General features: G+C 38.5%; 1 protein-coding gene across 1 annotated transcript in view; it reads left to right on the top strand.

The window, feature by feature from the left end:
• The window catches only part of LOC311091899 (retinol dehydrogenase 8), a 239,871-nt gene that overhangs the window by 140,290 nt on the left and 76,350 nt on the right, over positions 1 to 23,231 (top strand). The gene's annotated exons all lie outside the window — the stretch shown is intronic.

The following is a 23,231-nucleotide window of genomic DNA, read 5'->3' on the forward strand; positions in this document are numbered from 1 at the left end:
ACTTTCTTTCTACACCAGTTCGTGGCTATTTTTTTCTCATCTGTTGGCTATACACTGCAAATGTATCTGGTGATTAAGCAAACAAACTGTGGTGTAATAATGTTTCAAACTTTACATGTAGTAGTGTTTGTGCACATCTTCATAACTAAGTAATAGCTATTAGAAAGACACAGCTATTAAATAATTTGATTGTGGCATTGTTTCAAAAGCTTCAAGTGAAATGTACTTTCGTGAGCTTAGAATTATAAGGTTCTATCTCCACTTTTGGTTGAAATTGAGTTTTTGACATAATCTGATCCATTAGGTGTTTATTAATGCCTGTGTGGTGTTATTTTTGTAAAAAAAAAATATTTTGTTACTAGTTATTAATAAAATAAAAAGGTTCCATCTCACAAAACATAAACCGAGTTGGGATTATAAGGTTCTATCTCCAGTACTTCATACTGTTAGTATGAATAGTATCTTCAAACTGTTTCTATCTATCTTCAAACTTTATCTATCTATATATCTATCCTTAATAACTATTCCATCTTTCTTTCTTTCTAACTAATCCATCTTTCTTTCTTTCTTTCTTTCTTTCTTTCTTTCTTTCTTTCTTTCTTTAATCTAATCCATCTTTCTAACTAATCCATCTTTATTTCTAACTAATCCTTCTAACTAATCCATCTTTCTTTCTAACTAATCCATCTTTCTTTCTTTCTTTCTTTCTTTCTTTCTTTCTTTCTTTCTTTCTTTCTTTCTTTCTAACTAATCCATCTTTCTTTCTAACTAATCCTTCTAACTAATCCATATTTCTTTCTAACTAATCCATCTTTCTTTCTTTCTTTCTTTCTTTCTTTCTTTCTAACTAATCTATCTTTCTTTCTAACTAATCCATCTTTCTTTCTTTTCTTTCTTTCTAACTAATCCATCTTTCTTTCTTTCTTTCTTTCTTTCTTTCTTTCTTTCTTACTAATCCATCTTTCTTTATTTCTAACTAATCCATCTTTCTTTCTTCCTAACTAATCCATCTTTCTTTCTAACTAATCCATCCATCTTTCTTTCTTTCTTTCTTTTTTCTTTCTCTTTCTTTCTTTCTTTCTTTCTTTCTTTCTTTCTTTCTTTCTTTCTAACTAATCTTTCTTTCTTTCTTTCTAACTAATCCATCTTTCTTTCTTTCTTTCTTTCTTTCTTTCTTTCTTTCTTTCTTTTTTTTCTTTCTTACTAATCTATCTTTCTTTCTAACTAATCTTTCTTTCTTTCTCTCTTTCTCTCTTTCTTTCTTTTTCTTTCTTTCTTTCTTTCTTTCTTTCTTTCTTTCTTTCTTTCTTTCTTTCTTTCTAACTAATCCTTCTTTCTTTCTAACTAATCCATCTTTCTTTCTTTCTAACTAATCTATCTTTCTTTCTAACTAATCCATCTTTCTTTCTTTCTTTCTTTCTTTTTAACTAATCCATCTTTCTATCTTTCTAACTAATCTTTCTTTCTTTCTAACTAATCCATCTTTTATTTTTTTAAATGTTTCAGAGCACAGAGGGGGTGGGGGTGGTGGATGCATCAGGATCCATGTCCATGTTCTTTGAAAATAAAAATAACATTTTTTCTTACAAACTTGCTTGGCTTTGATGTATACTATACTATTATATATTATATTATATACTACAAGCTGTGTGCTTGTATTATAAATATATAAATTGATTAAAATCAATGGTTATATACATTTATTCTTTGAAATGTGGGGTTTTATTTGTAAAAGTGGAGATAGAACCTTATAATTCCAAACAGAATCAGAGCTCTCAGAATTATAAGGTTCTATCTCCATTTGGGCCATCTTAAAAAATCCCATTTCCAAATGTGCCAGGATTTTGATATTCTATCCTCAAAGTACCTGTAGGGTGATGGTCTTGTAGAGCTATAATAGTAGGTTATACTACATAACAGTTTTGCCAGCTGGGATGTAAAAACTTTGATGCTCAATATCTCAGAACTACCCTAAACGGAGATAGAACCTTATAATTCTAAGCTCACGCTTTAGTACGTTGCAGCAGTTGTTAATAACCATAGGCCAACGCATTTGGCTATAATGTTATAGTCTATCTACTTATATCAAGACAGATAACAGATTGGACCAGGGCAAACAAAGCGCTAAGTAGCTAAACCAGGAAGTGAGATTACGCGGATGGCGCCACCCAGTGCTACTTCCGGAATAAGGTGAATAGCGCTTTTAACAATATGGATTGTTTCAAAGCAACTTTACAGAGATAATAGGAAATTACCGTAACAGATTGTTTAGGCTTTACAACAGCTCTAGGATAAAGTTATTGTCCAGCTAAAGTTAGTTTTGATTGATTGATTCACTTCCGTTGCGAAGATCATTAGTTATTAACTTAGGGGCCGCTAACACAACACCGTTCTAACAGGAAAATCCTTAACGCGCTCTGGCCGCTCATCCGCACAAAACAGTGCCTGGTGTCTCGAGAACACACTCCCTGAAATAGGTTCGAAGGTGTAAACGATTATGTTATCTCTGCGCAAACCTCAAAAATGCAAACCTGCGAAAACACAGACGTCGCACACATGCGCATTACGTGTTCAGTCCAAAGGTATGTGCGTTTGAATATATATGTGCGCAGGCGTGTAGTCCTTCTTGGGCCCTAAAAAACATACAGGTATAAAAGGAGCCGGTGTGCAAAAATTCATAGCTGTCTGGACCCGATGTAGTGCTGGGGAAACGTTAACATGTGGAGAAACATCACATGGACTTACCCACGGGGAAGTACCACACATGGAAAGAAGTCTCTGCGGTAGGCCCTACCTCAAGATGGAGGAACTTCTACAAGCACAGTGACTGGTGGCAGAACAAGGCTCTACCCAAAGGAAGACACAGGTTTACCGCTAGGGTAAACTGTATTGTGGAAAATACCTCATATGGGATTACCATCAGGGAATCACTACATATGGAGCACCAACAGAATACTGGATGAACTGTCAAAACCTCCACAGGGCCAGCAATATCGCCAACAACTCAAGGCAATTGATGTGCTGCTGCACTCGAGATCCTGTTCAGGAGCCCAGTCTTGGACGTTTACTGGTCTGTCCAATGACTGAATAAGCGATGACAAATCAGTGTGATGGTTTCGCTCCTGGCGAACTGAATCACATAGCCAAGTCTAACTGTCCTGATGAGCCTTGGCGGGTTGGGAAGTGCTAACCAGGCCTCCTAACTCTGCCTGAGTGGCACTAGAGGAACAATATTTTTTGTTGTACCTGTGGCCATGTCGCAAAGCCATGTGTCCTGTGTCTGGGAGTGTACTGAAACAATTACCTTGCTCTGTAAACCCCAGCTGGGACTGGTCTTTGATGGGTGAGGAAGCTTATACACGCCACTCCAGCCTGTGCAGGGCTTTGTGTGAGTTGCATCTGGACAAGAGGAGGTGGCCTTAAATTAATCATTTTGTCCCCCTTTATGCAGTTGTGATATAAAAATGTAATTAGATTTCTTTTCATCCTATGACTAAGACATGACATTGTCATGGAATTGATGAAGGTCAGAGAAAAAGTTTGTTTTTAAGGAATTCATGGAATATCAAAAAAATTAATGTATTTTTATTATTTCAAAAATCCTGTTAGGTCAATTTGAACCCATTTATACATTTATACATTTATTTTATAAATAAATGCCACATTCTGATGTTTTGTTACATAATGTAAGGACAAATGTGTATACATTTATTTTATATTATATTATATTATATTATATTATATTATATTATATTATATTATATTATATTATATTATATTATATTATTATATTATATTATATTATTTGTCACATTTTAGTTCCAAGGATGACAAAGAAGGTTCAAGTAGCAACAGTCTTTATTAAAATAAAGCAAACACAGGTAGATGTAAAAGGTAATCGCAGAACACCACTGTCCGAGAAGGTGCGGCCTCACGCTGTAAAATGACAGAGGAGGTGGTTCAGGAGGCAGAGGAGGTACTGGTAAAGGAAGCTCCAGTGCTAGTAAACGGGGCGGAGCCGGTGACAGGAGGGAAAATGTGGACGCCCAGAGCACAGCTGGTATGAGGGCCCACGGCGGTATCGATGATGGGAGGAACCAAGGCAGCATTAGTGGTCCGACGACCAGCTGAGTGGCCGAGATTTCTGGAGACCCTGGTAGAGCCAAGAGACTGAAGGGACCAAGTGACAATGGAAGTTCTGGAGGGCAGTGCAGAGCCGCAGCAACAAGCTGCCGAGGCGTAACCTGGCAGCCATAGGATCGAGACGAATGCAGGACCCTGGGGAAACTGCAGGGAAGATGAAGCCAGATGGAGCCGAAGGGGTGGAGCGGCAGGGCGATGTCCAACCAGGGTGGAGCCGGTGGGACAAGGAAGCATGGTGAAGCTTATGGGACGACAGTCATGAGTGGAGCCAAGGTGGAGTCAACTGCTTGACGGGCCGAGTAGGAGCTACGGGCCTTGAGATCTGAGATAGATCACAGGAGTCCATGCACCTTGGCTGAGCTGGCGAACTAGAATTTCACGGCAGATCCGAACAGGTAAGAGTTGATAGAGGAGCCAAGAGACTAAAGGGGCGACAGTGAAGGTGGGGCAGAGGGGGCAGAGGAGGTGGGAGAGGGAGGCAGAGTGGGTGTATTCTCAACATTATAACAGTCTCTGAGCTGGCTAAGTCCAACGGTGATGTTGGCTTTGAACTGGGAGGAATCAACAGAGAGAGGCTGTCATCCCACTGACTAGTAGGTAAAAGTCAGCACACACACCTGGTCAGACTGGGCAGATACCTTCAGGTTCCTGGACAGACATGCCCTCATGCTCCGGCTCCATTGTGGGCATTGTCGTTGGCTCAGGGTCCATGACGGGAATCAGGCTCTTTTCCTGATGCCAGTGCTCTGGCTCTGCAGTGGCGCTGGCATCTGCTGTCATCAGTTGAGGGGAGGCACACTCGTCAGCCTAACGTCAGGCTCCACTCTTCACCACAACGGTAACCCCCAAAAACTTTTCTAAATCCCAACTTAATAGAACATTAAACAATAATAACAGGCCTACTTCATTTATCTTGCTTAAAAACACGTGAAGATAAATAAATTCAACATTTTCTCTTCCAATTAAATACCATGCAAAGCATTCTGGGAACTAGAAATCTCCTTACCCCCAGTAAGTAGATTTTACACAATAAAATTAAGTTGTGACAATGTTCATTTAAATACAATATTGAACAAGCAGCAAACATCCTTGCTTTGAGTGCTTCCATTTTATGCAGCAAAACTTAAACAGATCCACAATGAAATCCAAACAAGAAAATAAATAAAGACAAGATTACAACAAGATGCGAGCAGCGCATCTCGGCGCGTCAAAAGCAAGAAACCATTACAATCAGTGATTCTACTGGATGAGACAGTAAACAGATGCCCTGTACCTGAGGAAATGCACGCGGTTGCAAAGCTTCCAACGGCATAACTGATGGATTTGGAAAGTTTGTTTTGATGCGTCCAGTGTAGACCGCCTCAAGCTGTTGCGGTGCGGCACGAAACAACAACGGTCACGTCTGTTGTAGACAACGCTGTTAAAAAAATACCCTATGAAATATGAAATAGGAGAAATATTGCTAGATTTATGTTGCAATATGGAAAAATACATCAGGGTTCATTGTATCAGCCTTAGCCAAATTCAGCAGTAAATATTTTAAGTAAATGTAACTTAATGGAAATGCAAATGTCTACAAAGCCTTGTCTAGATTACTCAGGATAAGAAGTGCGATATGTAATTATGCAAAATATATTTTTGCTACAAATCCAAATTTAGTGAGCTACTCAAATTATCCAAGTAAAGATTTTTTTGTAAAACATAATGATTTTTTATGTTACACTTACAGCCTAAATTATTATTTTAATATCAGTGTATATATTCAAAAGGTAATCGTATAAACTAAACAAACATACAGTAACTGTGACCACATCATACTCTGGTTTAAGTGTCTGTATACATTTTGGGGTCACTGTATATACACAACTGCCAAATTTTCTATATATTGTTATCATTATGATCACACCTTGTAATAATTGCTTTAATGAGCTCATTGTTTCTGCCCAAATGAATACATTATGTTAGCTACATGATTTGTATTATCTTAGAACTGTACATTTCTGACATACTTGGACACAGTCACATCTGATAACAGATTACTCTAAATTATAATGTAGAAACATGCATTTTCTGTAAAGCTGCTTTGAAACAATATATATGGTGGTGAAAAGCGCTGTACAACAAATGTAAATTAAATATTTACAACACACATATTTGGGAATGCTCTCGTTTTGCAAAGGTATTTTTTTGGACAATAGCAGCATAAATCCTTATCATTTCTAAATGTATTAAAGTAACTTGCATCTATCATTGAAGCAATAATTGACAAGCAATAATGATTTTCTGTTTGATTACATGATAATAGTATGCCCCTTTGGCAGTGGCAATGCCTGATTACTGGATTAGACTTGGCCCGTTTTTTTTTTTGTTTGTTTTTTAAGATTATTGGATCTTCAAACATTTATGACTCTGGTTTTATATTTTTGAACAACCTGCTTGAAGCAGCCTAAGCTGGTCTTAGCTGGTTTAAACTGGACTGCCAGCCTGGTAAAGCTAGTCTTTAGCATAGCCAAACCCCCATTTTTCCTATAGGAAGTTTCTGCTCATATGGCCAATATATGGAAAAATGCTCACTCACATTCACTGGTCCTTGATTGTGTTCAAGGAGACTAGGCCTTAACAGAGGACATATATTCACTGGAATTTTCCAACATTCCATATATTTGGGTATTTGGCACTTGCCTCAAATATCCCTCTAAGGCAGGGGTGTCAAACTCAGTTCCTGGAGGGCCACAACCCTGCAGAGTTTAGCTCCAACCCTAATTAAACACACCTGATCAGCTAATCAAGGTCTTCAGGATTACTAGAAACTTCCAGGCAGGTGTTTTTGGAGCTGGTTGGAGCTAAACTCTGCAGGGTTGTGGCCCTCCAGGAACTGAGTTTGACACCCCTGCTCTAAGGGATAATTCACCTAAACATGAAAATTCTGTCATCATTTACTCAACCTCATGTCATTGTTTGGAACACAAAAGAAGATATTTTGAACCAAATTTTAAGTTTTGGTTAATTGACTTACATATGAAAAAAAAAAGATGCTTTATGTTCCACAGAAGAAAGAATGTTGAGAAACATTGACAGTGAGTAAATAATATAATTTTTATTTTTGGGTGAACTATCTGTTCCCACCACCTTGTTGTAAATAGTTATGTGACTAATTTGTTTGGAGTCAATATTCATTCTTAATACCTGTTCAACAGGTTCAGTTCTATAGCCCTTTAATTATCTGAAACGGTTTGACGTCAGATGTTGCACCATTTGGTTTCATAAATTCAGTTCTCAGCTATTATGCATCTGTGTTCTAAAAGAAAGACAAAGTAAACTGAAGGTTGAAGAGCATAGAGCTGATCCTGGCTTTTATGAAGAAAATGGCTGTATAGGACGCAGCTCTAGAGCTACCATACATTAAAGAGAGAATGAGTTGTATTCAACAAGTTCATAACAAGTGAGTTAGTGAGGCTTAAAGCAAGCAAAACTGAATTTTGACCTTTGATGACTAAAGGTTTTATAAAGAAAGACAGTTAAACTAGAAATTTGTCATTATATCACACCAAGTGGATGTATTCCTTCTTTAAAACTTCAGAACTTTTAAAAAGAGTACTTATTATGGATAGTTTAAATGAAATGAAATTAGTTGAAATTAGAAATTAGAACTTTAGATTGCTTTTTTTTGACCGCTTAGGACTTACATGCATCTTTAAATTTCATATGCGTAAAGTGTTGAATGTACTGACAAGCATTAATGGTAATCTAATATATAATGTAATTTCTATCGAAAGATGTATGTCATGTAATTGAAATATAGTTATAATATAATATATAATTACACATTTGTAATGATGAAGTTACAATTTAGTAGATTTAAAATAAATGAAATAATATCAAATAACACTACAGTTAAAATCAAATATTTTTCAAGTATTTTAGTATGGTAGTCAGCACATCAACATAAGTGTTGGATTCATTAAAGAATGACAAAAGGTAATTAAAAACAGTGATTTAAAATGCACTTTAAAGTAAAACTTTTACGAAATTGTTTTCTTCACAAGTTTGTTAATATACATTATATAAAGTGTACTCTCTATATACATTTAAGTGGCCTTTTATTTCATTAATATTATATTATTTGTAAGTACAGTTAAAAATATACTTTTAAGATTTGAAGTGTTCTACAAGTGCATATTTTATACAATTAAGCACACTTCTTTTTCACAACTGAATAGTGTGACCCAATGTTCATGAACTCCTGCGTGAGTGGCTTTTTCATATTGTGTGCTTGAATAAATAGGTGTGAATAATCATTACATAACAAGGATCAGTGCACAATAAGATTTCTGTGGCAGAAATAAACAAAGCAAGTCTGACGATATACCCAACGCATTCTCATCCTAGGACGTCATATACTGACGCTTTTGAAATTTCTTCAATATCCGACGCAAAGGGCACCCTTTAGCGTCAATATGAGACGCCGGTTATGGGTAGGTCTGGGGTAGGGTTTAGGGTTAGACCGCTAGGAGGCGCCTCCTAGACTCATATTTATCTGCGTCTCATATTGACGCCTAAGGGTGCCCTGTGCGTCGGATATTGAAGAAATTTCAAAAGCGTCAGTATATGACGCCATACTCTAAATAGATAATCCATGCATACTCGAAATGACGTCACAGGAACGCCTGAGTGGGGAGTGCCCTGAAGCTATGAGATTAAAAGTATCAAATATTCCACCGTTTCTCCCACAAAGACTTTTATGAGCAGAGGGCGTTTTGTGCAGGCACACAAAAACAAACACTAGTGTGTTCACTAGTCTCATGATGGAATGTGTGATGTGAGGCAACGTTTTGATTGGTCACTATACCCAGTCAAAAAAATTATTTCACTGTAGTGGTGTGTTGTTGAAATGTTCTTTGGCTCTTGCACAGGATACCACTGACGTGTCTTTGAGTTAAGAAGGAAAACCTGTAATGTTCAAATATTTGAACAAGGTTATGACACTAATCCTAATGCTATGTTTCCTGTTTCATATTTCAGTAACACTTTACAATAAGGTTTCATTAGTTCACATTAGTTAACGACTTTAGTTAACATGAACTAATGATAAAATACTTCTACAACATTTATCAATCTTGTTTAATGCGAATTTCAACATTTACTGATTCATTATTAAAATCAGAAGTTGTATATGTTAACATTAGTAAATGCACTGTGAACTATGAACAAACAGCTGGATTTTTATTAACATTAACAAAGATGAATAAATACTGTAACAAATGTATTGCTCATAGTTAGTTTGTGTTAGTTAAAACATATGTTTACCTTATTGTAAAGTGTTCCCCATTTTTCAGTACCTAATTTTATAAAATTAATAGATTTACTTTAACAAATAATCATAAAACCCTTTGAAGTTTATTGGAATGCTATTCAGTCTACAGATTTTTTTAAAATGCTTAGGTTTACTGTCTGATTGTGCATTAATTTATCTGATAATTTAAGCATCTAATATGGCATATAAGGTGAGACGGAGGGCGTTTCTTTGCCAGGGACTTTAGTACTTGTGAAGTCATTACCTCACTGTTGTTTACTGTGTGACCAGTAAACTGTATTATGAGTCATGGTGATTATCAAACTCATAAGATGATTAACAAACTCTTCTTTAAACATTAGGATATGTGCTTTTATGATACAAGACTGGCATGTGGCATGAAATATACTGTATATTTGCATAATGGAAAATCAGTGATAGTGTTCAGAGGAAACTTTTAGGTTACACTTTATTTTAAGGTGACATAGTTACATGTTACTATGTGTACTTACTATAGCAAAAACATAAAATTATGCATAATTACAAACCAAACCCTAATCCTAACCTTAACTCTAAGTACATGTAGTTCATTAATATTACTCAGTGGTACTTATTTGAGTAGGCCCTACATACAATGTAACATACATCACCTAAAGTGTGACCAACTTTTATTGCCCAATGCCGGTTCCTGTTTTATATCTTAAGTGACTCAATTGTGGTTGAGGTTCCCTTTCTGCTTTTAGCTGATGACGCATATGGGGTCATACTCCTGTTTTCTCCAAATTCTGAAGCCTGATTGGTTCACGTCTGAACAGTTTGCCTCGCCTGTGCCTCTAGTCTACGCGTTGCTTGCCACAGCTCATGAGTCAGGTCAAGGAGGAGAAATGTTCAGTTCTCCTGAGTGTACCACGCTGGCAGAACCAGCCTTGATTCCCAGAACTGATCCAGCTGCTGTCAGTGGCCAATTTGTTTGCTATCTCATGGCCAATACCGCTGAGAAGGGATCTTCTCTCTCAGGCACAGGGGGCGATTTGGCACCCCCAACCGGAGTTGTGGGACCTGCATGTTTGGCTCCTCGACGGGAGACATCAGACTTCCCCCGTGGGGTCATGAGAACGATCTCAGAGGCAAGGGCCCCGTCCACGAGGTGCCTTTACACTCAGAAATGGTCAGTTTTCTCTAGCTGGTGCCTAGCTCTGAAATCAGACCTTGCTAAATGCGAGATCATAACTATTCTCACATTTCTGCAAGAACTGTTGGATGGTGGGCACGTGCCCCCTCCACACTCAAAGTGTATGTGGCAGCCATTGCGGCGAACCACACCCCGGGTTTAAGCCAATCGATTGGGAAACTGTCATAATTCATGAAGCGGAAGCAATGATGCAAGTAACTCTTTATTGAGGGTCAAAAGACACAAAGAAATACAGGAACTCGGGTGGGCTGGTGGCACAGGGACTAGATGATCAGCGTGCAGGTGAAGACAGGTGACGGTGAATCCAGTGACAGTGAACATCCAGACGAGATGAGACGAACACCACGAAGACACCGAACAGGAAAACTTGAATCAGGAACAGGACTGGAGACGGCACACGATGACACACACTGAGGACACCAAACAACGATCTGACAAAGAGAGGAGAGTGCGATGAGTCTTTATAGGTGAGTGAATTGGCAGCAGCTGGTGCGGGGAATGAGATCAGCTGGCGCGCTGATCAGCAGGAATGAGCGGTCACGCCCACTCACACACACAAAACAACAAATACACGAGACACGAAGAAAACAGTGAATTCATGAACCCTGACAGTACCTCCTGGCGTCCCCAGACTCCCTTACCTGTCGATTGTAATCATCAATAAGGGAGTGATCCAGGATGTCTCTAGCAGGAACCCAACTTCTCTCCTCCGGACCATAACCTTCCCAGTCCACCAAGTACTGGAATCCGCGTCCCCTCCGCCTTGAGTCCAGAATACGATTAACCGAATATGTAGGTTCCCCTTCTACGAGTCGCGGCGGGGGGGGGACCGGGACAGGCAGATTAAAACGAGAATGAAACACGGGTTTTATTTTGGAAACATGGAAGGCGGAATGAATTCTCCTGTACACTGGAGGGAGTTTGAGGCGGACTACCACCGGGCTAATGATCTTGGTGACAGTGAACGGGCCGATACATTTGGGAGCAAGTTTATTAGAGACGGAACGGAGAGGAATGTTCTTGGTAGAAAGCCACACTTTTTGACCAACGACGTATACGGGAGGCCTACCCAGGTGAAAAAGACGTACTGTTAAATGTATTAAAAATGCATTAAAGTATATTTGTATTGTACTAAAAACATACTCAAGTACATTTTTTATATATTTAATAGTACGTCTTTTTCACCTGGGTAGACCGGTGGCGATCGGCTTTGGCCTTGGTGCGCGCTCCCGCTTGGAGTAGAGTCTCGCGGGCTCTAGTCCAAGTGCGATGACACCTCTGGACGAAGGCGTGAGCGGAGGGGACCGCGACTTCAGATTCCAGACTAGGAAAAATTGGTGGCTGGTAACCTAGACTACACTCAAACGGAGATAGGCCCGTAGATGATACTGGTAACGAATTGTGGGCGTACTCCACCATTGACAGTTGTTGGCTCCATGAGGAAGGATTCTTGGAGACCAGACATCGCAACGTTCTCTCCAAATCCTGGTTGGCTCTCTCAGTTTGGCCATTGCTCTGGGGATGAAACCCTGAGGACAGACTAACAGTCGCACCCAGTAATTTACAAAACTCTTGCCAAAATTTGGACACGAATTGGGGTCCTCTGTCGGAAACCACGTCCGTCGGGAGGCCATGTAACCGAAAGACGTGGTTAACGACTGTTAACGCTGTCTCCTTGGCTGAGGGTAATTTGGGCAAGGGAATGAAATGGACCGCCTTCGAGAATCGGTCCACCACGGTCAAAACCGTGTCTCGAAGGGATCGGCAGCGGTTGAAGGAGCCCATCTGGGGGTCGATTGGAAGTCTTACCAGTGGCACAAACTGAGCAAGCCAAAACAAAACACCCATGTGCAGCACAAGACAGGACAGGCATGTGACAGAAACACGACCTGGTCGTTTCCCCGTTAGGTTTCTCCACCCTCGTTCGGTCCCTCTCACTTAAGACTGCCCTCTTGTTGGCTCTAGCGTCAGTCAAGCGAGTTGGTGATTTGCAGGCTCTATCTGTGGAACTTTCCTTCTTTGAGTTTGGCCCCAATGACAGTAAGGGTCCTTAGGTTGAAAGACGTCTATGTGCCAAAAGTGCTCTCCACCCCGTTCATAACGCAGGTGATAGTGCTGTTCGCTCTGCCGCTTGCAAAAAAGCGAACAAGCACCCCATCCACCTTGGGAGTGTATATCTAGCACTCTGAGTCTCTGACCAGTTTCGGTAATCAGAGCAGCTGTTTGTTTGCTTCAGAGGCCACAGCAAAGGACTTCTGGTCTCTAAGCAGAGACTATCTGGATGGATTGTGGACGCAATAGTGCTGGCATATAAATCTGTGGACTTGTCATGTCCACTGGGAGTCAGGGCCCACTCCACTAGAGGTATGGCCTCCTCCTGGGTGTGGTCCATCGGAATCTTCATCACAGATATGTGCGACGGTGGTCATCGCCATCCACTTTTATCAGATTTTATAACAATTGAGCGCCCCCTAGCTGCCTAGGGGATTACGTTCTGTGCCTGTCGCATAGCGCTATTGGATTAGTTCCCCATAAGTGTTGGCTAAAAGCTAACACATTGTGAAAACCGTATCGAAAGGGAACGTTATGGTTACTCATGGTTCCCTGAGATAACAGGAACAAGCATTCTTAGCTTGCCGTGCTGCTGCGCTGCCCAGTGAGTCTCAGTCGAAAGATCTGAAATAGCAGTGTTTCTGCGTGACTTTATAGGCAGACAACCCTGCCCATTCTGGCGAGCTGAAACACCATTTAACTGTTCAAATGCACAGACGTGAACCAATCACTCTTCAGAATGCTCGTTCCCGTTATCTCAGGCAACCAGGGTTACGTGAGTAACCATAACGTTATGTGTCATTTCAGTATCAGCTTTGTCTGAGATGTTTCTCCTGAAGTTCTCTAGGATCTTTTACCGTTTAATATGGGTGTAAACTGTTTTGAAAGTAAATAAGTATATTGTAAATTGTAAGCATACTTGGCCCACGTTTGACGTACACAGCTCAGCTGTTTGATTGTGTGACGTGGCAGCAGGATTGGTTTCATTACTACAATTTGCTGACAAACCTGATACGCAGCTAACTCTATTTGAGGTGTCACATTATCTTGTTATCTTAAGAAAGACAGAAAGAGAGTGAGTGAGTGAGTGAGTGAGAAAAACACCTGAGATAGATTTTATATTTTATACGTATATAATAGTTAAAAAGATTGGGGACAGTTAGAGTTTTTTTAAGAAATGAATACTTTTATTTAGCAAGAATTTAGCAAGAATTAATTAAATTGATCAAAGAGTGACAGTAAAAAAAATCAGTTTCATATAAAATATGTTGAACTTTCTAATGCAATTAAGCATCCCGAAAAAAAAATGTATCATGTTTTCCACAAAAATGTAAAAAAAAATAAAATAATTTTTTTCAGCAATAATGTTTATTGATTCAAACTGTTCAATGTATATGGTTTTTGAGATTTATTATTTCCAAGCTGAGTACTCCTATCAAAATCATCTTCTTGTCTGTCAACAGCAGAAGCTTCTCATTCTCTCTTATCTGCTATACTTGTGAGTCAAAACAGACTCTTCAAATGCTGAATAAGAATTCCTTCATCTGAGAAGGCATTAATTTAAATGCTGTGAGTTCATATTTTTATAACATCCATCCAAATAAAAATGCGGATTCAACTTTAGAGGAGTCATGTGGAAATTTATTTTTTCTGATACTTAATGATTTATATTTATTTATTAACTGTTTTTGACATGAACATCATGCATTGCTGCAGATAATGACATGCGTTTTGACATATGGCTATAGCTTCAATGAAAAAAAATGAAAAAAGAAAATGTGCCAAGACCGAAGTAGGTATGTGTTTGGGGAAGTTTGTGTTTTACACTATGGGGAAAAACGTATCTCCTCGAAAATACTGATGCTTGATTTGAATAACGCCGTTGTTCTATGACGGCCAATGACGTTCAAGTGCAAGAACTATAGGCGGGATTATTAACTAATGTTAACTCAATTAATATAGGTCAAAGTGAAGTAGAATAACGCTGTATATATGTCTGTGAAAAAGGGATGTAAGCTCGACAAGACCGCTGTACACTCAATCCCCTCCTAGTTTATAGCGCACAGCAGCTATATAGGCGTAAATCTTTCATTTGTTTAACATTCTATTAATTTGATACATTTAATTCATAGACATCCTTCTACGAGTACGAGTACACGAGTGCCATATCAGGCCCGAAACCTATAATGGTATAGGTGCATCCCTACTTTACTCTGTCATTTTACTCTGTTGACAGTGTCTTTACACTTTGCACATCTGTGCACAAGCAATAGATGGTGGCATACACTGAGCCCTTAACACTGGACATGGTAAACTTAACATTCATATTACGCAGAATCACAATCTAAGCTCCTGCCAGTTAAAACTTGCAAGGCTAGGGTTACACAAGTGCAGCCAAGATGTCCTCGCATCAAGCTGAACGTGCAGGGGAGGTGTTTGTGAAGAACATTTTGTTCAGTGTTTGTGCTATTTGACACCGGCATGGAGAAGATTTTAAATACAGGAAACAAGTATGGTGGGTGGGTGTTGGGACTGTGCTGGAAAAACAGGTGAGGCTCCCCATCCCCCGTGTTTACAACCTCTAGACCAGCAGCTTTTACACACTGCAGACCTGACACCGTGATCTGTTCTGCAGTTAAACAAGTTAGTTTTATTGCACAGTCTACAGTTAGAGATCTTTCACAACTGTTTACAGTTTTCAACCAAATGCAATCAAGTAGTTGCACCATGGTTCAGTTTTGATGAGTGCACATAGATTTGAGTCATTACATCCTGGTGATCAGTAAGACTTACGGCAATGTTTTTACAAGTTTAACTGGAATTTCCAAATAAGTAATTTAGAAAAAAATTCGGCATGGAACGGAAGTTGCAATACTTTTTGACATAAAACTTGATTTTGCCCTCGCTAATTTACTAGATCATTGAAAGTTGCCATTCTAAGTTGTTGCAATTTGCAATCAGTTGTGCAGGATATTTATTAGTCCCACCCTCCGTCGAGACATACGTCATGAAAAGAACAGATGCCGTTTTCAAGGGGGAGGGGAATTTAACGTTTTTGATTAAAGATTATGAGGGCATATTAAATAAAAAAAAAATAAGATGTGCAAGGATAAAACATTTTATAGTAAACTGCATAAAAAGAGAGAGAGAAAAAAGAATTGTCGATTTTGATTTCATGGTGACTTTAAATGAATAGTTAAAATTAGAAATATATCATTATTTATTAATCCTCATGTTGCTATTTTTTCCCACTGAATTTGGTTCTTTCAAGAAGTCCATATGATTTGTGCTAATATTCCAAATCTTCTGAAGTCACTGTGTGACAAACAAAATTTAAGCTGTTATTAACTTATACACTACTGTCCTGTACAGTATTAATTATCCTGTTGTCTCCGATGGGAAAGCACGATAATAAGTGTGTTCCATTGTGTAATTTTTGCTCTTCACATCACCAAATAACAATACAGTACCAGGATATCACCTCGGGTCACGTCATTTTAACATGGCAAATATTTTGTGTGGGTCCATTTTGATTTCATGGTGACTTTAACACAATAAAAACTCTGCTATTTTGATGCTAATTCCATAATTCCATGTCAGGGGAGCTTCCTTGATCCCACGTGCCCTTTTTTGGGGGGGCCTTGACCTCGGATGTCAGCAGTTTCTTTGTTCATGGCAAGATGGAATGCTGGAGAATCTCATGAAGAGTTCAAAGTATAGGGGCTGAACACCAAAATGTTTTGCCTAAATTCACCACGATTTCAAACAGCTTATTTTGTAATCATTACCTTTTAATGCATCAAATTCAAGACATTAACAAGATTAGAAAATTATTTCTCTTTACTATTTGTACAACAATTTCTTTATAGGCCCGGAGTTTGTTTCTTAATGTTTAGCCGACTGTCCTTCCATTTGTAACTCTTAGTACACTTGTTCTGGTCATTTTATTTAACATTCATTTAACATTCCCGTTTCAGTCAAACTTCACCTTTCACTCTACTGTATCCTGCTCATGTTTCTCCCAGAGAGTCTGATCTTGCATAAGCAGTACAGCTGTAAAAACAATGCATCATCCTGCTGAACCAACAAACACTGTTGCACATAATTGCACAACTGCATTTTATGCAAAATCATGTTTTCTTAATCAACAGATCAACCTTTCATAGTATACGGTAACACAACATACATCTGTTACGGTAACAATTTTTTCCTTAACACTGATGAACCGTCATGGCCCTGTCATAAGAAGACACTATCCTCCAAAGCGCATGCTGATAATTGACACACAGCTGCAGTGGACTGACGTTAAAGAATCTGATGGACATTTTGTCCTGTTTTATTTGTAAACAGCAAACTGCTTTTTCAGCTGCAAACAGCCTTGTCCTTGGCGTCATATCAGCCTTTTTACCCAAACAAACACTGTTGACGATACCGAAAGGTCAGACAACACATAGTATTTTAATATATTTTATTAGAATTTGTGTTAGCTTTCATTAGATTCTCTTCACATGCAATGATTAGATGATTAGTCATTTCACAAATCTTCTCTGAGCTGTGTGCAGTTCACGTGGTGTCAGGTCTCAACAAGTTAAGCATGGTGATTCATTTTTACTATAAAAGGACATTCCTAAGATCCAATACAGATCACATTTTCAGCATTTTGGGTGATATAGACTGTTAATGGATTCTGCCCTTGTATAACCTGACAATTATAGACGATTAGCACTGATGTGATCATTGGGATCTCTTGCAATGAGAGCCTGATATACGATTGGCAGCTTTCCATAACTGATGATGATTTCTGAACAATTTGCTCATTTTTATTTAGGTTGTTCAACCAAGCAGATGACCAGATCTTTGTTAGTGGGGGAATGTATGTCTGACCCAGATTTGTTACATAACTACCAACGCCCCACCCCCGTCCTCCACCTTAGCTGCACAAAACACACATTGTCTTGGCTCTATGGCTGCCATAGCAACTAAGCAGATTCTGCCTTTCTCACGTTTAGCATTTTAACCAAATTAACTCACAACCTCATACTTTATTTGCACAGTTTTACTTCTTTCTCAATGTTTACAATCTCTTGAAACTCCAGTTCCAGCTCCATCCAGCAAGAATTGGCTGTTTTTTTGTGTGTTCTCAAATATGATAGCTTTCGTGGTTGAAGGGCGTAGAGTGTAATTGCATTTCCGCCACATGGCTCTCACTGATGCCGCATGTGATTTGCACATGCCACCAATCAGCCATGCCCTGCAACTGTCTCTCTTTGTTCATGTTTGTCTGTTTATGCATGCGCACGAGAGGGGTTGTCTAAAGGGAGCACAATATTTAATTATCATTGCACAGCAGTTTACAACCACCAACTACCCATTAGTAAAGACACACTAAGACGCAGAAGATGCAAAAATCTTTTAAACCCTGCAGGGTAGAAGATGCATTCAAATGGGTCAGCACTCCTGTCACTTGCTGAGAACAGAATTCTAATAAGCCCAATCAGTGCTGATACTCATTCAGAGCATGAAGCACACTGAACACTGATTGGTGAGATTGTTCTGATCCAGGCTCGAGGCCCATGTTTGCTCTGCTGCTCATGTTGAACTGAGTCACATGCACAGCATTATATAATATCAACAATAGACCAATATTAACAGCAGTCACTTTTTCATGCTGCAGTTACGAACGAGTATTACCGAACACACATTGATTATACTTTACTGTTGATCTATACAGTATATACACAGTGTCTTCTGATTATTACTGTTTTCGCTGCGTTTGAAAGTTCATTTCTGTATACAAACTTAAAGTCTTGGCTACAGAAACTACTAAAATGTTATAATGGAACCTGACATTAAACAATCAAGCTTTACATCAACATTTAGTAATACAATGCAAAATGATACAAAGATATCTACAGTAGTGGCAAAAAGTAATGTCTGGCCTAGAAAAATATTGACATCTTTAGCCTTTATTCAAATATTAATAAAGTATTTTTTAAATTTGTTAAAGATTTTGTATGCATATTGCTGTTACGGGTGGTTGTGCAAGCGCATGACAAAGGAGATGCAATACTTTTTTCCAGGAAACTTAGGCAAACTGATATAAAACACCTCAACATTGATATAGTCATAGAGCACTTGGCTCTGGAGGGGGACAAGGAACAAAAGAATAACAAAAACATTCCAGGGCAAACAATTCAGTCCATGACGGCGACGAGCGTCCGAGATGGAACCAGGAAGTCTGAAGACTGAGGCAGAGCTGGTGGGACTGAGGATTTAGGCCGAGCAGGGGGTAAGACGGAGCCTAAGGTACTTTGAAGGTACCCTCAAAGACCTGTTAGTCTGCCTTTAAAATGTCCACCTCCACTCCATTTATTATCCTAAATTAGATGCACCTGTTTGAGGTCGTTAGCTGCATAAAGACACCTGTCCACCCCATACAATCAGTAAGAATCCAACTACTAACATGGCCAAGACCAAAGAGCTGTCCAAAGACACTAGAGACACAATTGTACACCTCCACAAGGCTGGAAAGGGCTACGGGGAAATTGCCAAGCAGCTTGGTGAAAAAAGGTCCACTGTTGGAGCAATCATTAGAAAATGGAAGAAGCTAAACATGACTGTCAATCTCCCTCGGACTGGGGCTCCATGCAAGATCTCACCTCGTGGGGTCTCAATGATCCTAAGAAAGGTGAGAAATCAGCCCAGAACTACACGGGAGGAGCTGGTCAATGACCTGAAAAGAGCTGGGACCACCGTTTCCAAGGTTACTGTTGGTAATACACTAAGACGTCATGGTTTGAAATCATGCATGGCACGGAAGGTTCCCCTGCTTAAACCAGCACATGTCAAGGCCCGTCTTAAGTTTGCCAATGACCATTTGGATGATCCAGAGGAGTCATGGGAGAAAGTCATGTGGTCAGATGAGACCAAAATAGAACTTTTTGGTCATAATTCCACTAAACGTGTTTGGAGGAAGAAGAATGATGAGTACCATCCCAAGAACACCATCCCTACTGTGAAGCATGGGGGTGGTAGCATCATGCTTTGGGGGTGTTTTTCTGCACATGGGACAGGGCGACTGCACTGTATTAAGGAGAGGATGACCGGGGCCATGTATTGCGAGATTTTGGGGAACACTTCCCTCAGTTAGAGCATTGAAGATGGGTCGAGGCTGGGTCTTCCAACATGACAATGACCCGAAGCACACAGCCAGGATAACCAAGGAGTGGCTCTGTAAGAAGCATATCAAGGTTCTGGCGTGGCCTAGCCAGTCTCCAGACCTAAACCCAATAGAGAATCTTTGGAGGGAGCTCAAACTCTGTGTTTCTCAGCGACAGCCCAGAAACCTGACTGATCTAGAGAAGATCTGTGTGGAGGAGTGGGCCAGAATCCCTCCTGCAGTGTGTGCAAACCTGGTGAAAAACTACAGGAAACGTTTGACCTCTGTAATTGCAAACAAAGGCTACTGTACCAAATATTAACATTGATTTTCTCAGGTGTTCAAATACTTATTTGCAGCTGTATCATACAAATAAATAGTTAAAAAATCATACATTGTTGTCAAAATCAACATTTTTGGAATTTTTCTTTGGAGCACTGATTTCAGATATTTCCATTTGTTTTGGAGTTTGAAACTATAACACAAAACCATACAAAACCAAACTGCTGGAACCTCCCACTTAGGAAGATATTATCTGACCAAAGCAAACAACCACAGATGTGTGTGTTTTTAACACAATAATGATGCTAAAATTTATATAATTTTACAATTCTGCTCATGAAGAATAACAGTTAACAGGCTGCTAATTAACTTTCCAGTTTTGCAGTCTATGGCATCTGTCAATGTTTATGAAAATAAAATTGTACCATTAAATTTGTGCAACTATAATTCAAGGCAAAAGAAACTGATTATATATTTATGATGAATTAATTTCCTATCTTTGAGAAAAGTCAGAGAGTGAAATGAAATCCATTACTTATTTTTGATGTTGCTGTAGTTCTCTTTGTTTTACTGTGTAAATTCTGTTGGAACATTGTCATTATCCCAGAATGTTGCCATGTTTGTGTGAAAGAACTTTATTTGGTTAGAAGTTGAGTGGTGTTCAGCTGTGTACATTCACAAATGTTACCCTTTTCATTGGAACATTTAGTTTGGGTCATTAGTCACGTTTATTTGTAAATTTCTATTTTGTTTGTTTAATGGAACAACAGGACAATTATTCCAGCAAATTTGAAGTTCCAGTGAACTCATTCCAGTGAGCTCATTTGGAAGGGTTATGGTCAGTTTATTAAAACGTGACCTTGAATTATATGGGATGAAAAACAGGCCCATGTGTTTGGACTGCAGACTACAGAGTAGTAATTCAACAAATTATAGAGCTATTTCTGTTTTGTTTTTTTGTTTTTTTCCTGCCAAATCACAATCACAATCTTAACCCTCTTGTGCTGTAAAAATTACAGATTTGTTTTCAATAAAATTAATGTATACTCTATATTTTAGTTTGATCATATTTTTTTATTTAATATTCAGTATTTTTATGGTGCTAAATTATATTTATGGAATAGTTCCAGGAATCTTGAATGATTTGGAGAGCATGTTTCATCTCTTTTTAAAGAAGACACTTGGCAGATTATTGGTGAAGTGAAATTTAAAAAAATAAAAGTTAAACTAAAAAAAAAGTGATAGAAGTTGCATTTATTATTATGAAAAGTGCACACAAATACCATTTTTAAATTTTAGGTGAAATATATATTTTCCAAAACATGGTTTACTCTAAAACTGTCATAAAATCAAAGCCATAAATCTAAACAAGTTGAGCTTTCAGTAAGATTTTGTTTGGGCACAGTACCAAACGTTTCACTAGATGACATTTGCTTCCCATTCATTTCCAATGTGGTCATTCGTTTCTGCAAACAGTACAAGTGTGACCATTAAGCTTTTCGAATCATGTCCACAATTTTTTTGTGTGTGTGTGTTCACATAGCAAGTGCCAAAACATTTACTAAGTTTTGTATCATTCCGATGAAGTAAAAAATGTTGGGGGAAAAATGACCGAACAGCACTAGATATAGCTACAACATATCCTCACGTGATAAAAGGTTAGGGAGTTTTGATTTCTATTTGAAGAATACTGTAAATACAGGCAACAATGAATGACAACTCTTTTGCATACCAAACAACATGCTTTCAGTTTTACGCAACCTTAAACTAACTAATTTTGAGGAATTCGGTGATATGAAAACATACAAAAACAGGTTCATAAAAACAAGTTAGGCTACTTCCCATAATATTTCTAAGCCTACATCTCCCTTGTTATCGTCTGAGAACTGTTGACATTTCTGTGCATTGCTTACCTTCTGAGAACTGACATGTTTTAATCCTATAATTGCATTTCTGGAAATCAAAACATGAGGTTTGACAGGGTTCACAAACAAGCACTTATGTAAAACTGGGATAAATTTGAGAAGGAACAATCCAAAATGGTTTTCCAGCACAGTCAAATAAAAATATTTATTGTCAGTTTGTTTGGCAGTGTTGCTCTGGTCCACTTTCCGTTAGTACTCACAGTCTGGCTCCCTTGCACATCATACAAATAGAAGTTACACATGACATTACATACACAAATACTGTTTGGTCCAACTCCAAACCAGTTTTTCTACTCTTATAACCATCCCATAACCTCCGTACTCCACTGTTTAAGAGTTTACCATCATTTATGTTTGAAGCTCCTAAAAACATGAATATAAAGGATGGGTTTTTTGTGGTCGAAAAGCTGGCAACAAGTTAGCATTTTAGCCCTTCCAGTTGTCATCCTTAAGTCAATGGGTTTATGGTTAAATGCCTGAAAATAACCTCCGTACTCCACTGTTTAAGAGTTTACCATCATTTATGTTTGAAGCTCCTAAAAACATGCATATAAAGCACTGCAAGGATGTTTTTTTTGTGGTCTAAAAGCTGGCAACAAGTTAGCATTTAGCCCTTCCAGTTGTCATCCTTAAGTCAATGGGTGTATGGTTAAATGCCTGAAAAAACATCTGTGGTTAAGACAAGCTCAAGATATTTTCAAGATACCTTATGATTTTCAAGCTTTTACCTTTCTTGGAAAAGGCGGTAGCTAACAACAGTTTGTTGGGGACATTAAACAATCATGCCAAGCAGGAAAACCTACCCACTAGTCTACTTTTACATACTCATACTTTCAAACTATTTTCACTCAGAAAAAACATTTTTAGTTAAAGACTGAATGAGTTTTTCAGGAACCTTAATAGAGATGACATTGCAACGGTGATATAGTTGCCTCAATTTAGCATTTTACTTCAAGTGATTGTTTTTAGGCTTCCAAATGCATAAAAGTTGTTAATTTAAGTTTTTTTTTTTTATGAACAAAACATGTACGAATCAAACTTTTGTTTGTCACAGAGCTTATTTTCTGCAATGATCCAAGTCAAAAAAACAAAAAAAAAACAAACCTATTGGTATTTGTCAAGGGAACCAGGGTGATGCTAACTTCCAGGCTAACCTACAGCAACATTGCAGCAGTCGGTCAAAGA

This window comes from Abramis brama (assembly GCF_963993115.1).
Source record: "Abramis brama genome assembly, chromosome: 11".
Lineage (NCBI taxonomy): Eukaryota > Metazoa > Chordata > Actinopteri > Cypriniformes > Leuciscidae > Abramis > Abramis brama.